Below are 15643 nucleotides of genomic sequence, written 5' to 3' on the forward strand. Positions count from 1 at the left end.
TCCATGGTCCTCAGCATGGACCACTTTCTGGTTCAGGGACCTCAGAGGGTCCTCTTGCCTGTTCAGTAATCTCAAATAACCGTATCACTGGTCCAAAGACCTCAGCGCACTGCTCTCGCTGATACAGGGATCTCAGACTGCTGTCTCTGTGGTCTAGGACTCTCAGACTGCTGTCTCTGTGGTCCAGAAATTTCAGAGGATGTTTCGCTTGTGCAGGCCGTCCACACATCTCTATCTCTGTTTCAGAGAACTCTGACGTCCCTCTCACTGGTCCAGTAAGTGCATTCCGCTCACTGGTACAGGGAACTTATACAACCCTCTCGTTTGTCCAGGGACCTCAGACGGCCGTTTAGCTATTTCAGAACTTGGGTACACCCCAATCACTAATCCAATTATTTCAGTGAGATGTCTTTCTGTCTATGGATTTCAGACAACAGTCTCACTAGCCCAGGTGCTTAAGATGAGCGTCTTGCTGGTTCAGGAATCTTGAGGGCTCACTTGCACGCTCAGGGAACTCAGACAGCATTCTCACTTGTTCAAGGACCTAGACGACCGTATCGTTGGTTCAGAGACATTATTAAGGCTACTTGTTGGTCCAGGGAACTAACACGGCTGTATTTTTGGTACAAAGACGTCATATGGCCCTAATGCACTCTTGCTGAGCCAGAAACCTTAGCATAGCGCTTTTGCTGATTCATGGCCTTCAGCACAGCCCTTTTGCAGGTCCAAGTAACTAAGATGACTGTCATACAGATCCAGTGACCTCAACATGCTTCTTGAGCTGGTTGAAGGACCACAGACGACAATCTTGCTTTTCCAGGGACATCAGACGGACTTCTCACACATGTAGGGGCCCCTGTACAGGACTCTCGCGGTCCATGGATTTAATTAGACACTCTCTTTAGCCCAGGGACCTTAGACGGCTGTTGTCTCGCTGGTTTAAGGACTTTATTTGGCCGACTCGCTTATCCAGGGACTCTGCACGGCTCTCTTTGCTGGTTCAGGGACTCTGCACGGCCCTCTTGCTGGTTCAGGAACTTCTGACAGCTTTCTCGCTGGTCCAAGGAAGCAAACAGCTTCCTCGCTGGTCCAAGGAACGTAGACGGTCTACTCATTGGTCCAGGGTCCTCAGTACGGCCCTATTGCGGCCCTATTGCGGGTCCAGGGACCTTAGTTGGCCTTCTGGATAGTTGAGGGAATTTATACAGTACTCTCGTTTGTCCAGGGATCTTAGACAGCCGTCTTACTTGTCCAGGGACCTTGACTGTCTCGCTGGTCCAGAAACCTTGGCACGGCCCTCTCGCTGATTCAAGGATCACAGTCAGCCGTCTCTCTGTTCCAGTAACCAAGGGACCTGATACTTACTAAATATTATTTTTGAGCTTAAAATTAACGCTAGGGAATATTATCACTTACGTGGCTTTTTAGATAACACTTAACACTTAGTAAATATCAGCTGAGAACAGAAGAAATATGATTTACAAGAGAGCTATGGAGTTAAATTAACAGAGAAAGCCCTTAAATAAGAGTAAGGGCAATCAAATGGAATAACATACATATTGTGTGACACCGAGACTTAATTTGCACTAAAATCTAGGAAGTTATTTTTTATTCTATTAAACACGTTGAAGCAAGGATTTTTTTCTCAGAACTGCTTTGTACTTATCTATTCTAGAACCTAATCCAAGAGGAAAAGTACCTACAACAAAATAATATTAGCTGTAACATCTTTGTGTCATCGAAAATAAAGACAATTATGTTTAAGCACCTGCAAACTATCGTTGCTGTCAGTGATAAAACAATTGGCAGCAGACATGATATTTACTATGAGGAAAATTTAAGGATATACTATAGTTTTTGAGAGGAAGTTAAGAGGAGAAATTCAATTTTTTTACAAGAATCTATGTATTTATTTTTTCCATCAGTTATACCCATTACTATAGGAAGAGACCGGAAAATTTCGCGAATTCATTTCGTGATTATGCTAAAATTCAAATAATTATACCTTTGTGAAGCTTCTGCTATTAGTTCATTGTTAATATAGAGGATTCTGGGCCTGTTAGAGATCCTGAATCAATGAAGTATCGAATCACGTGTTACTTAGTTGAGACGCCTCACATGTCAGCAGCCAATGAACATGTGACGTTTGCCCAAGTATGCAGAGAATCGTGAAGTCTATCCTGGAGGTCACTGAACCCTTGAATTTTTCCAGTCCCTAACTATATGTGTCTGCATCGCGTTGCACTTGTATATGTTATCGTGTCCCTAAACATAGATATTTAGGTATCGATGTACCGAAAGTGGTCGGATATTTTTTATCAATATGTGGTTTTAAATTTTAAAAGCCTATACGAAAATATATATTTTCTTAATTTGATTTTTTATTTAGAAATATTAACGCTATTTAGGGCATACACGTGGTGTGCAGCGCTTCAGAAAAAAATTACGCGATTTGAAAACCGATCAATAAATTAGAATAATGTATGTTTAATGAAATATTTTAAGAATACTCTGAGAGCAGATCAGGAGTTGTTTTAAACTTTTCAGAAGAGTGAAAATGGCTCAAATGCGTTGTTTTAGAATAATCTTTAGGCATGAAACCTCCGGTACGGATTGAAAGCCTTTAAAGACTTGCTGTACACCTTTAATTCATATTATCCGCCATATAATGTGATCGTTACCACTCAAATCTCGTGCCCTATGCATGACGAGAAGACTTAGCGCCAGTCCACCGCCTTGCAAATAGGGGCAATAATATGATAGAAGCACCAGTCAGCATTGCACTTATCATCCCGCTTCATTAACTCAAATACAACTCTCAAAACAATTTATGTTTACGTTTACAGTTAAAATTTAGAAAATATCACAAACATTATTAATATATAAATTGCTAAGTGTGATTTTTATTGTGAACAGATTTCAGATTTTATCTCAATTAAATATATTATATAATTTTTTTTAAAATTTATCTAGTTGTTTGAACCTAAATTTTTAATCTTAAAAGCTTGTAATATTAAAATACAAAATATTTTTGTTTTCTTTAACAATTATTTTAATATCTGCATAAACTTGGCGTACCTATATATTTTTGTGACATACTTCGCCCAATGATTTTCATTCCTATGTTTGCCATTTTTAAATCTATCAATGATAGTTACTCATTCAGGGCCGCAATTAGGGGGGAGCAAGCGGGGCATACGCCCCGGGCGCAAAGCTGTGGGGGCGCCGAAATCGCTTGCATTGTAATTCCTATTACAACTGGTAACTGGTAAAATGTTTTTTTAACTTGCATGCCAGGAATGTCTAATCTGATTTACAATATAACGTCTCAACATATTTAATGAACAAGTCTAGTGATTATACGGACTACTTTATGGACATCGTGGGTTCAAGCATGGAAGGTACAGTAGCACAGAAACTGTTACATGTAGGTATGGAAAATGCTTAAATAGCACCATTTTTCCGTGAGAGGGCCCCCGGACCCCCAGCTTTATTGGTGTGGTATGTGCAAAAAAAGAGGGGGGGGGGGCGCATGAATACATTCATGCCCCGGGTGCCAGAGACTCTAGTTGCAGCCCTGTACTCATTTGTGTAAATTTTCCAACAGATGCTATAATATGTGCACTGTTATTTTCTACCATTTTTTTATATTAATAAGAATAATTTTCATTTACATCATATAACTCTTTTCCAGTTGAAAATTATAAAAATTGAATTTTTTTACTAACTCAAATAGGGTTATCTGTTGAGAACTTTTTAAATTATTTCTTACTTAACACTGTGAATATTGAATTATATATTGATTAATAATTTTGTAAACCTACGATGCAATGCACATAAGAATTTCTATAACAAATGTAAATATATCTGAATGCTGTTTAGTAGTGCTGTAACTTATCAGCTTTCACTGATCTGGATTTTTGAAAACGACGCAAAGAATAGCTATGCTGAAAAATATTGTGATTAATTGTGGATAACTATCGACATGTATGGCCACTCCCCAGATGTGCTACTTCTAGCGGGCGCGTCGCCGAGGGGACTCCCCTCGCTCGCGGGCTCCGAGTTGCTTGCCCTCCGCGGCCGAGGTCACGCCGACTCACCCGGGATTGCGGCGGCGTGTGAAACAAGTGACGTGGCGCAGTTGCGTGCGACCCCTCTGTTCCCTCCTCCCGCTGCGACCCGCTGCTCACGGGAGAGTGACGAGCAGATACAGAATTTGTGCCTGTATCGGAGTTCGTTTCAATTTTAAAACGACCAGCACTAGGGAATTTAATATAATAGCTAATACTGTCCCTGAGACGGTTGCTAAAGTTTTTTTCGTAACCGTCAATTAATTAAAAGTTAATAACAAACATAATAAGGATCGCATTCCTCTCCGCCCCCCGCCAACCCTTCTCCGGCCGAAACAATAATTGCACATTGTTGGCCCACACTAGCTTGTGGCTCATGCAACCTGTCAATTAAGTTGAGGATCTATTAATACAGGCAGTCGCTGCATTCTACAATTTTATATACTGAGATGATTGTATCACTGGTGACACTTCTTTTCTCCATGTGTATGTTTATAAGAACTAAATAACTATACAACTAGGAAGTCGAAATATGACGTAGTTTCTAGGAACATAAAGTAGTTTTAAATTACGAAGAATTCTTCGTTTACTTAAGTTAAATTCTTCGTTACAGAGTCCGTAGATTTACCGTAACTTCAAACAGTGTACTTAAGACGATTGCAGAATCACACACGTGCATTACCTAGGACTCGAACTCGGAACACCTCGCACCGAAAGCCGACGAGCATTCAAGTGCGCTGTGAAGGTCGGTCTCAATCACCGTGGTACTTGCGTACCACAAGACTAGCCAATCATGAATCGATGATAATTTCGTTAATTGGGTAAGAATATTCAGCTGACGAAGAGTGAACGTCCGCTGAAGCGCCGTTCGAAAGAGTGCCTCCTTGTCGTGAACGGAGCGTACATACGTGACTGTTCTTCCTCCTTCCGGCGCTGACTCGCCCAGCGCCAGGCGGCGACTAGCGCCTGTTGCGACATTCCCGCTCCGCTCGCGAACATCGACCTTTTGCACCGTTCCAGGGTGCTTATTCTAAGTTTATCGTTTCGATACAATCTGTCGTTGCCTATCGATTATCATTCGTTCTCGACAGTTTCGTATTCTGAGTTTTTCTGTGACACCATGTAACCCTTCTTCCTCCTTAATTGGAAGAGGGGTTGCGTCCCCGACTCACTCTGGGCGCGAAGGGAAAAAATAAATATTAAAACCAGGCATAAAAAGCTAAACAATATAAATTCCCCACACCACTGCCCAGGGGGTAGGCCAAAAACTTCAAAGGATATAATAGCAGAGTAACCATTAAACAAACAAGAGGCAAGACTTTGGACGTATGTTATTAAAAAATAGAAATTTGCAAAAATAGTATTTACTATACATAACCATACAAGCTTAGTTACAAAAGCTGACGTTAATAATGACAGCATCTTATCCCCATTTGCGATACTAACAATAACCTTTAAAACATCATAAAAATATAAATACTGATAACAACAAGTATAAAAATATACAAGGGCGTGAGGCGTGGCCACTATAAAATATCAAAATTTACTGACTGCCCTAATACCAAAAATCAAACAAGACAATCAATACAAATATATAAAAATTCTACAATAATAAAACTGAAGTACAAAAAATTTATTTAAATAAAGTTCTTAAACTCTCAATCAACAGTTTAGTCTTTCTTCTGATGTTCGTTGCTAAAGACTTGCCAAAAAAAAACAAAGTTAATATCCTAGGCGTGCGCTGGCTTCCTGACCTTCCTCACCAACTCCAGAGTCTAATGCCACGCCGGGCCATAGGTTCGAATTCACAAAGGCGTGAACGATGATCAAAAAAAAAATTATCTTGATTTTAAGGGAAATGTAGCAAAAACTCTTCACGTAACATAACCATGTTACCACAGAAGTATTTATCATCTACTTCAAACAAAGTCTTACTTCTTTATTAACTTGCCAATGATTTCATAAAAACGTAGAATGGCCGCACCAACCAACATCAGGCTGCGCATGTAGTCCAATACAGATCGCATACTTTTAATAATACTGCACAAGCTGATTATATTAGCTAAAGCCAACTTTAAGTATGCAAATTACGAAGACAAAGTCTCAAAAACAAATTGCAAAATGTTCGTTTCTTCCAAACTTATACTTTTATTACAACTACAGGCAAACGGGCGACCAATTTAAAAAATCCCACACTGGAACAACGTGTGAAACGAATGGGCCTCTTCACCAAATAGGCTAATAAAAGTTCCGTCCAAATAAAATTTAGTATGGGAAAATACACAGTTCACTAGGTTTGCCAAAAACCAGTGCAGCACCACGAGGGTAAAAATCAAAATTGCGGCCTCTCTTTACCTTGATAAGTTCAGTATCACAGGGCAAACCATTGCCCTGTCACCCAGCGTGGAGCCTCCACCCCCATACTCTTCGTCGCCCGTTGCCGTCCGGCACACCAGTCCGCGCCGTCACATGGCTCTGTCCTCGACGGTCGCTCGCCACACACTCCACGCGGCCCCAGCTGATTTTCACTCCCGGCAAGTCGAATGTCTGACGTCATCAGCCAACCGCCGGGCGCTCGCCAAGTGGTATTTACGTGAAACACAATCGATGTTCTTAAACTCATAATCGATAGCTACCAAACGGCGTATTACTAATTAACAGAAACAAATATAATTAAAAAAAATTTACAGATAAATTAACATTAATTAAAAAAGGCGTAAAAATACGTGAAATAAAAAACCATATAAAACTAGAGACCAGCAACAAAAATAAATTACAAGTAAAAATGTGGCCCTGCCGGCCACAACCTCCGCCTTGAACAAAAAAAATTTAAACAGCAAAGAAAATCTTAAAAATACTAAAGCGTCAAAAAAAAACCTTGGACTTGGAGAAAAAGTATTCACAAAAACTTCTAATCCAACAAACCAGCCCAAACTCAAACAAACAAACCAGCAACAAGGAAAACTTGCCTCCAAAGTCCCAGCCAAAAAAATTTCAACGCTCAAAAAAAAAAAAAAAAAAAAAAAAAAAACAAGAGAAGGATTTTCCGACAAGAAACGGAAAAGATAAGCTAAACATCACAAACCCAACAAACGGGATCTAAGAATGCCAAAACAAACAAACAAGCTCCAAAGTCAAATCCGAAACGTATTAGACAAAACCTTCTCTTTCAAAATTATCAAAAACTAAAGATCAAAAAAAAAAACAAAGTCTGACAACCCGGAGGTTGCAAACTAAAGCAAAAAACTATAAAAACTATAACCTCACAGGAAAAAAATCAAAACCATCACTGGTAATCTAAATGACCACTAAAATTCCTGGTGCTGATCCTGCTCCCGCTTCTTTTTAAAGCAAAATTTTTCTGAATGACCATTTTTGCCACAAAAACCACAAACAAATTTATTTACCTCCGAAACCGAGCAATCCTTAGCAAAATGCCCTACCTTATTACACTTAAAACAAGTCTTATCACTTTTTTTATTACCCGGCGTTTTAAAACAAACCGGTTTAAAATTGATTTTGCCTTTACACTTATCGAATTCACATTTAGCGTAAAAAATATTATCAACCTGGATAGCCCAAGTGTTGAGTTCCTCCACACTATTAGGTCTGCCAATAAATGCGCATTCGTGTCTGATGGCAGGATTTAGATTTTCCAAAATAATAGCTACAAAACTGTGATCATCTAACTGCAGACCAAATACATTAACGTGATTTCTAATATCCTGTATAAATTCTAAGGTACTTTCATTTTCCCGTTGAAAACGGAAAATCAATTCCTTAATAAGATCGTCCTTCACCCTCTTAGGGCACAAATATTCCCACAAATTATCTTTCACTACCGACCATCCAACAGACTTATTTATACCTGACGTAATCACGTCTCTAGCGATCCCGCTACATTTATTCGAAATACACCTTAACAATTCTTGCTCATTTTGTAAACAACAATTAGTTTTCAAACTATCTACCCCCAAACAAAACTTTATTAAATCTCTTGGCCCACCGGAGCATAAAGATGGCAACCTATCCAGTTCCTTAAAAAGCAATTTACTTTGCATAGCAGTATTCAATGAATTTACTTGGCTGATCTCCGAATTCTCCACATTTTCCTCAACAGGTTTTTTCCTCCCTTCTTTAATGTGGGTACTTAATTTCCTGCGTAAGGTATCAATGTCGTCCTCCAGACTACTCTCTACTCCCGCTGCTTGCAAATTAGCGTAAACCTGTTCTTTGGGAAGTTTATAAATCCAAGAAACTGCCATTATTAAAAAAATCAAAGAAGTCAGCAAAATCGCAAAAGTCCAAAGTCTCTGCCTAGGAGAGTAGCGCAGGTTGTAACCCTTCTTCCTCCTTAATTGGAAGAGGGGTTGCGTCCCCGACTCACTCTGGGCGCGAAGGGAAAAAATAAATATTAAAACCAGGCATAAAAAGCTAAACAATATAAATTCCCCACACCACTGCCCAGGGGTCAGGCCAAAAACTTCAAAGGATATAATAGCAGAGTAACCATTAAACAAACAAGAGGCAAGACTTTGGACGTATGTTATTAAAAAATAGAAATTTGCAAAAATAGTATTTACTATACATAACCATACAAGCTTAGTTACAAAAGCTGACGTTAATAATGACAGCATCTTATCCCCATTTGCGATACTAACAATAACCTTTAAAACATCATAAAAATATAAATACTGATAACAACAAGTATAAAAATATATAAGGGCGTGAGGCGTGGCTACTATAAAATATCAAAATTTACTGACTGCCCTAATACCAAAAATCAAACAAGACAATCAATACAAATATATAAAAATTCTACAATAATAAAACTGAAGTACAAAAAATTTATTTAAATAAAGTTCTTAAACTCTCAATCAACAGTTTAGTCTTTCTTCTGATGTTCGTTGCTAAAGACTTGCCAAAAAAAAACAAAGTTAATATCCTAGGCGTGCGCTGGCTTCCTGACCTTCCTCACCAACTCCAGAGTCTAATGCCACGCCGGGCCATAGGTTCGAATTCACAAAGGCGTGAACGATGATCAAAAAAAAAATTATCTTGATTTTAAGGGAAATGTAGCAAAAACTCTTCACGTAACATAACCATGTTACCACAGAAGTATTTATCATCTACTTCAAACAAAGTCTTACTTCTTTATTAACTTGCCAATGATTTCATAAAAACGTAGAATGGCCGCACCAACCAACATCAGGCTGCGCATGTAGTCCAATACAGATCGCATACTTTTAATAATACTGCACAAGCTGATTATATTAGCTAAAGCCAACTTTAAGTATGCAAATTACGAAGACAAAGTCTCAAAAACAAATTGCAAAATGTTCGTTTCTTCCAAACTTATACTTTTATTACAACTACAGGCAAACGGGCGACCAATTTAAAAAATCCCACACTGGAACAACGTGTGAAACGAATGGGCCTCTTCACCAAACAGGCTAATAAAAGTTCCGTCCAAATAAAATTTAGTATGGGAAAATACACAGTTCACTAGGTTTGCCAAAAACCAGTGCAGCACCACGAGGGTAAAAATCAAAATTGCGGCCTCTCTTTACCTTGATAAGTTCAGTATCACAGGGCAAACCATTGCCCTGTCACCCAGCGTGGAGCCTCCACCCCCATACTCTTCGTCGCCCGTTGCCGTCCGGCACACCAGTCCGCGCCGTCACATGGCTCTGTCCTCGACGGTCGCTCGCCACACACTCCACGCGGCCCCAGCTGATTTTCACTCCCGGCAAGCCGAATGTCTGACGTCATCAGCCAACCGCCGGGCGCTCGCCAAGTGGTATTTACGTGAAACACAATCGATGTTCTTAAACTCATAATCGATAGCTACCAAATGGCGTATTACTAATTAACAGAAACAAATATAATTAAAAAAAATTTACAGATAAATTAACATTAATTAAAAAAGGCGTAAAAATACGTGAAATAAAAAACCATATAAAACTAGAGACCAGCAACAAAAATAAATTACAAGTAAAAATGTGGCCCTGCCGGCCACAACCATTCTCGATGTATAAAATCGTTAAAAACTATTGTTTCTAAACGAGAGGGTACAAGCTATCTATTGAAAGTCTCACACGATTCCCATTTCCTTGGCAGTTTTCATGCTCATTTTCTTCTTGCGCACCTATGCTCCCTTATGGAACACTATTTAGCATCCTTACAAGAGGATATGGCTCTGGGTTTAAACTTTTTCGTGCTCAAAGTCTTTCTTAAAACCTTACTAGTACGTGTTCTATTTTCCTGCAATACTCACGAGCCGAAGTAGTCACGATGGTAGACCCGCGTGTGATATCATACACTCGTTTATATTCTCTTTCATTAATATATGGGGACGGACCAAACGTATTGGTGTTCAAATGAAACTTTGGGGTAGTGGAACTATCCTGGAATACATTTTGTAAACTCGTTAAGTCAAAAATTGTACAGGATTTTTTTAAATACCTAATAAGTCAACTTAAGTGCATATTTGTGCAAGTGAAGTATAGATTATAAAGTAACAAAAACATATTCCCGAGTTAAATAATTTTAGAAAAAAACGGCTGAATTTTTTTTTTAGTTGAGTTTGAGTTATTCGACAGCAGCACGTTACCGCTGTGACGTCATGATCACTCTCAAGTCTCAGAGAGGACATCGATAAACCAGAACTTACACGAGTGACTGTAGCATCTTAAAGATTACCTACTTGGGATACACTTGACTTGCTCTCGATAGTTTCTGTCGTTAGAAACCCTATCAAGGAAACTCGACGAGATGACTCGATGGATGTAACGTTATACATACTTGGAATAAACCCCCAGAGCACCACAGCTGCCGAGATCGATCTATACCGTGTCTGAATTCACCTGAAGTATAAAGGGTGGCCATGAATATGTGTTACACATTGAAAGGGATTGTAGATGTAGATGTGTGGAAAACATTGTATTAAGAAACCCATGTCCGGAAATGTATCCTTATACCTGAAACTGCGCAACAAAGTAAAAGGGTAGGTAGGCAACTAGGCGACAACAAGCCAGTGAAAACATGTTGTGTTGTCTTACCTACTACCCGATTTGACGATCAGTGATCGCACGAGTCACCGTGCATGTGTTACACTCGCTATTGTCGCAGTTGCAGAGGCGACATGGATGGCTCCACACTGGCAGAGCTAGCCGATATGCATTTAGTGCATGGTGCAGCTGGCGGCAATGGAAGAGAGGCAGAGAGACATTATCGTGAGAGGTTCCCTAACCGACGGCACCCTGCACACACAATGTTCGCACGCATTGACTGCCGTTGGCGGAAAACGGGTTCGCTGCGCGTCACGAAGCCAGCAAGTGGTTCGAGAAGGACAATACGGACACCTAGCTTTGAGGAAGAGGTGCTAGAAAGAAATTCAGGACACACCATCTACCAGCACACGGGCGATAGCACATGTCATGCACACCTCCCGTCAATCTGTTGCACTGGTATTAAAGGAACAACTTCTGCGCCCGTATCATGTACAGAAGGTACAGACCTTACAATAAGCTGATTTTCCTGCACGACATGCGTTTTGCCGATGGTTGCTGCAGTGCTGCGAAAACGTGCCACAGTTCCTACAGCATGTGCTGTTCACAGACGAGAGCTGCTTCACCAGGGATGGCTTGTTCAATACTCGTAACACTCACGTTTGGGCCGAGCAACACAGCCACACGACGTATCCAACCCGCCACCAACAGCGATTTTCAGTGAACATCTGGGCTGGGATACTAAATTACAGTGTACTAGGGCCACACATTTTGCCACCACGCCTCAACGCTGCAGAGTATCTGCGGTTTCTGCGCGATGCTTTACCTGACATGTTGGATTTCGTCAATCTTGATATTCGCGCGTCATTGTGGTTCCAGTGTGATGGAGCACCAGCTCACTACGCCCTCTGTGTTCGTGACCACCTGAACAGAGCATTTGGACAGCGGTGGATAGGACGGGGTGGTCTCATTGCCTGGCCACCGCGTTCCCCCGACCTCTCGCCTTTGGACTTCTACCTTTGGGGCCATGTGAAGTCCATTGTGTACGCCACTCCTGTACATACCAGGGATGAACTGGTAGGCAGGATACATGCTGCGTTTCAGACCATAGGAAACACACCAGCTGTCTTCGCCGATGTGCGACGCAACCTGTTACGGCGCTGCACTGCATGTATCGGGTGTAGCGGAGGACATTTTGAGCAGCAAATGTAAAGCGTACGAATAAACCTGCATAAATACAGATACACATGTGTCGTTATTGACATCCGACGTCACCGTCCTTGCCAGGTTGCCTACCTACCCCTGTTACTTTGTTGCGCAGTTTTTAGGTATAAGGATGCATTCCCGGACATGGGTTTCTTAATAAAATGTTTTCCACACATCTACATCTACCATCCCTATCAATTTTTAACACATATTCATGGCCACTCTGTATATGCTACGGGCAATGCTGGAATAAGTAAATCTAGGTTTACTCGGGTTAACGTAGTATTATTCAAGTTTGTTGGGTAGAGTCTGAATAATCACTAAAAATAAATTTGATTTCGGTGTTTACCCGTGTACACCTAGGTATACCTTACGCTGAATGGATAATGTTAGGTGTTGCGTTATTTTTGAGCACGTTAAGGAATGCTAAGGTAGGATAGGTTAGGTACGTTAGGTTGGTTAAGGTATCAATGAAACTAAAGTTATCGAACAATTGGTTTTTCTAACATTCCCCAGTCCCTAGGTGTACACGGATAAACGCTGAATTCAAATTTATTTTAGTTATTATTCGGACTTTACAAAAAAAATTTGTATGATAAGTTCACGCAGGTAAACCTAGGTTTACTTCTTCTTTCAGCATTACCTGTCCGAATCGGAAGTCAAAGCGTGCTGAGATGCAAGTTAACCAATCTGTGTACTTATCGCGAGCTCACAGGTAAAGAAACACCGCCATTTTGTAAAGGCGTGTTATAGGTAATTTTGAATGAACGCTCAAGTAGCTAAATTTCGTAGGATAAATACTCACTTTATATTTTAATAAGATTAATCAATACAATCACAAAAAAGTATATTGACACTTTCATAAAAACATTCAACAAACACATACACATATACTGATTTCAACTCACAAAACAAGGTCTCAACTAAATAGATTTGTGCTTGAATTCAGACGCAGAATTGATCTGGGATAACTTTTTTTTGTTCGGTTCCTTATCCTACTGACACTGTTACGTCAACAGAAATTGTGAACGACGTCATGAGACTGTTGGTGTTGGTAAACAAAACATAATGTATAGCTTTTGCAAGTGACGGTTGGGAAGTGGGTTCGACTGGGTATTAGGTACTTCTGAGAAACTTTTGAACTTGAGACAATTTACACCACACAGACCAGAAAAGGGGGGGGGGGGTGTCCATTAATTATGGCCTACGATGCTCTTATTGTACACTAAGGATTCCGTCTGTACCAACATCAGAATCTCATTTACATTTAGAGGCGAAATTATAAATAATCTTTAATAATTTGAAAAACAGTGCTTTTACTTTCTTGATATAATTATTTTGACTCGTAAAACATTTTAGTGTTGATGAAGCCACTTAAAAAATTTATTCTAAATGAATGTGCTAATCAGCAAATGTTACACCGTCCGGCTAAAGTCAATGTTTTTTAATAGCTCTCCTTATGCCTGTGTAATACGTTTATTTAAAACAATAAATAGGATGCATAAGTAGTCAATAAAGTGTAGCGCCTAAATGTAAAGGAACTGGGAGACCTCTGTAAACTCTTATGTTTAAATACCAACGTGGATGTTAATTTTTGTGTGACCAAGTGTATTTGAATGTATCAGTTGATTTTTGAAGGCACAAGTTAATGGCACATCCCTATTTGCGTAACTGCGGTGTTTGTAGCTACCACTTCAGTTAAAAGCCAATTTGTGTGTATTGCATTAAATGGGCATTTATGTAAATTATTATCACGATATTACGACCCAAAAATGGTTATGTATTGTGAAACAACTACATAGGTTAACGTAACATTGTTTTAGACCTCCAACTAACACCATCTTCCGTCTATAATAAAATCTTTTGGATGTTTTATTATTAAAAATGTTATGTTTATTGTTATATTAACTGTTAATAATACCATTTAAAATGTCATGGATATCAAGAAACGAAAATGCAAATTACGCTATATTTTATTAAAACGTAGCTATAAATTTATTAAAGAGACCTATATCCTAAACACGAAGAATTCTAAAACACCTAGATCCTGATATAATTAGGGACAAAACGAGATTTCTTTGGTTTTATGCTGTGTGGTTGGTAGTGGGAGAAAATCATTAGTGACCAATTTCAGAAAAAGAAACTATGTTTTGCCTTAGAGTGAAATCTCTGTTTTGACACAGACTGTAAGATCGTTGGACTCACGATGGACCGAGATGCTTTTCGCAGGGGCGGCTCCGGGAACATATTTTGGGAAGGGCTATCGTAATAAGAGAGAATGCAGTTGCAAACCATGACATTAAATAATTTAAAGATTGGCCTTCAAATTTTTATAAATTTGTGGTTTAAAATATTGAACTCTAGTACTTCAGTACAGAGTTTCCCCCAACTCAACGTCAAGTCTTGAACGGCTTGTTGATAGGCCAATTAATTACGGTTCAGAGTAAAAATAAATAAATTACTTAAGTGTCTTGGTTTTTGAGTTATAAAATTTGTTTTTAAAGTTTTGAAATCTCCAACTGTACCCAAATTATTATATGCTATGAATATTAATTTTTGCTACGCAAACATGAATAACCCTACTATTGATACCAAATGTAAATAAAAACTAATATGCTATACTTTTCGAGAAAAAATTTCCTTACCAAGACTTATGCGGCTAAACCATCAATCGGGTAACTTTGACTATTCATACTGTAAAAAAAAGAACTACGCTAACTTAGCAAGTTATTGAAAATATGGCTCATTTAAGCAAATAACTTGCTAAGTTAGCATAGTAACCTTTTTACATTACGCCGTGCAAGGGGTTCCCCCCCCTTTTCTTTTTTTGACCCAGCGCTCTTAGCCGATAGGCCCTACCGCCCTGGGGCCCCCATGGGCATGGATGCGGATCACGCCGCATACGCAACCAGGAGGGGCGTTAGAGTGTTAGCTATACACAGGGGCTGAGGCTACCCATCCCACCTCGGCCCCCTACCCCACTCAGCTGACCAGAAAGTTGGATGCTCCCTTAGCCCTCTGGAGTTGTCATCACTTCTGGTGCCTACCCTAGTCTCCCGCCTCACACTGGGACTCCTCAATCACCCAGCGAACCCGCGGTCCGGTGGAGGCCTACCCAACCTCTCCCAGCTATCCAGGCTGGTAACCGGAGCTCTCCGCGTCGCTCATTACGTCAGCACGTCATAGGGCTAGGGAACCCTGATGCTTGCCCCTAAACACTCGGGGCACCACTACCAAGTACGAGTCCTACCCAGCAAGAATCCTGGGCCTTAGAGGGAACCTCAGCAGGGCACCATTCAAACATGATGGATTCTCCCCGTACTACACCCAACTTTTGGTCTACTCGGCAGACTGTTC

This window comes from Bacillus rossius, chromosome 3, assembly GCF_032445375.1.
Source record: "Bacillus rossius redtenbacheri isolate Brsri chromosome 3, Brsri_v3, whole genome shotgun sequence".
NCBI lineage: Eukaryota > Metazoa > Arthropoda > Insecta > Phasmatodea > Bacillidae > Bacillus > Bacillus rossius.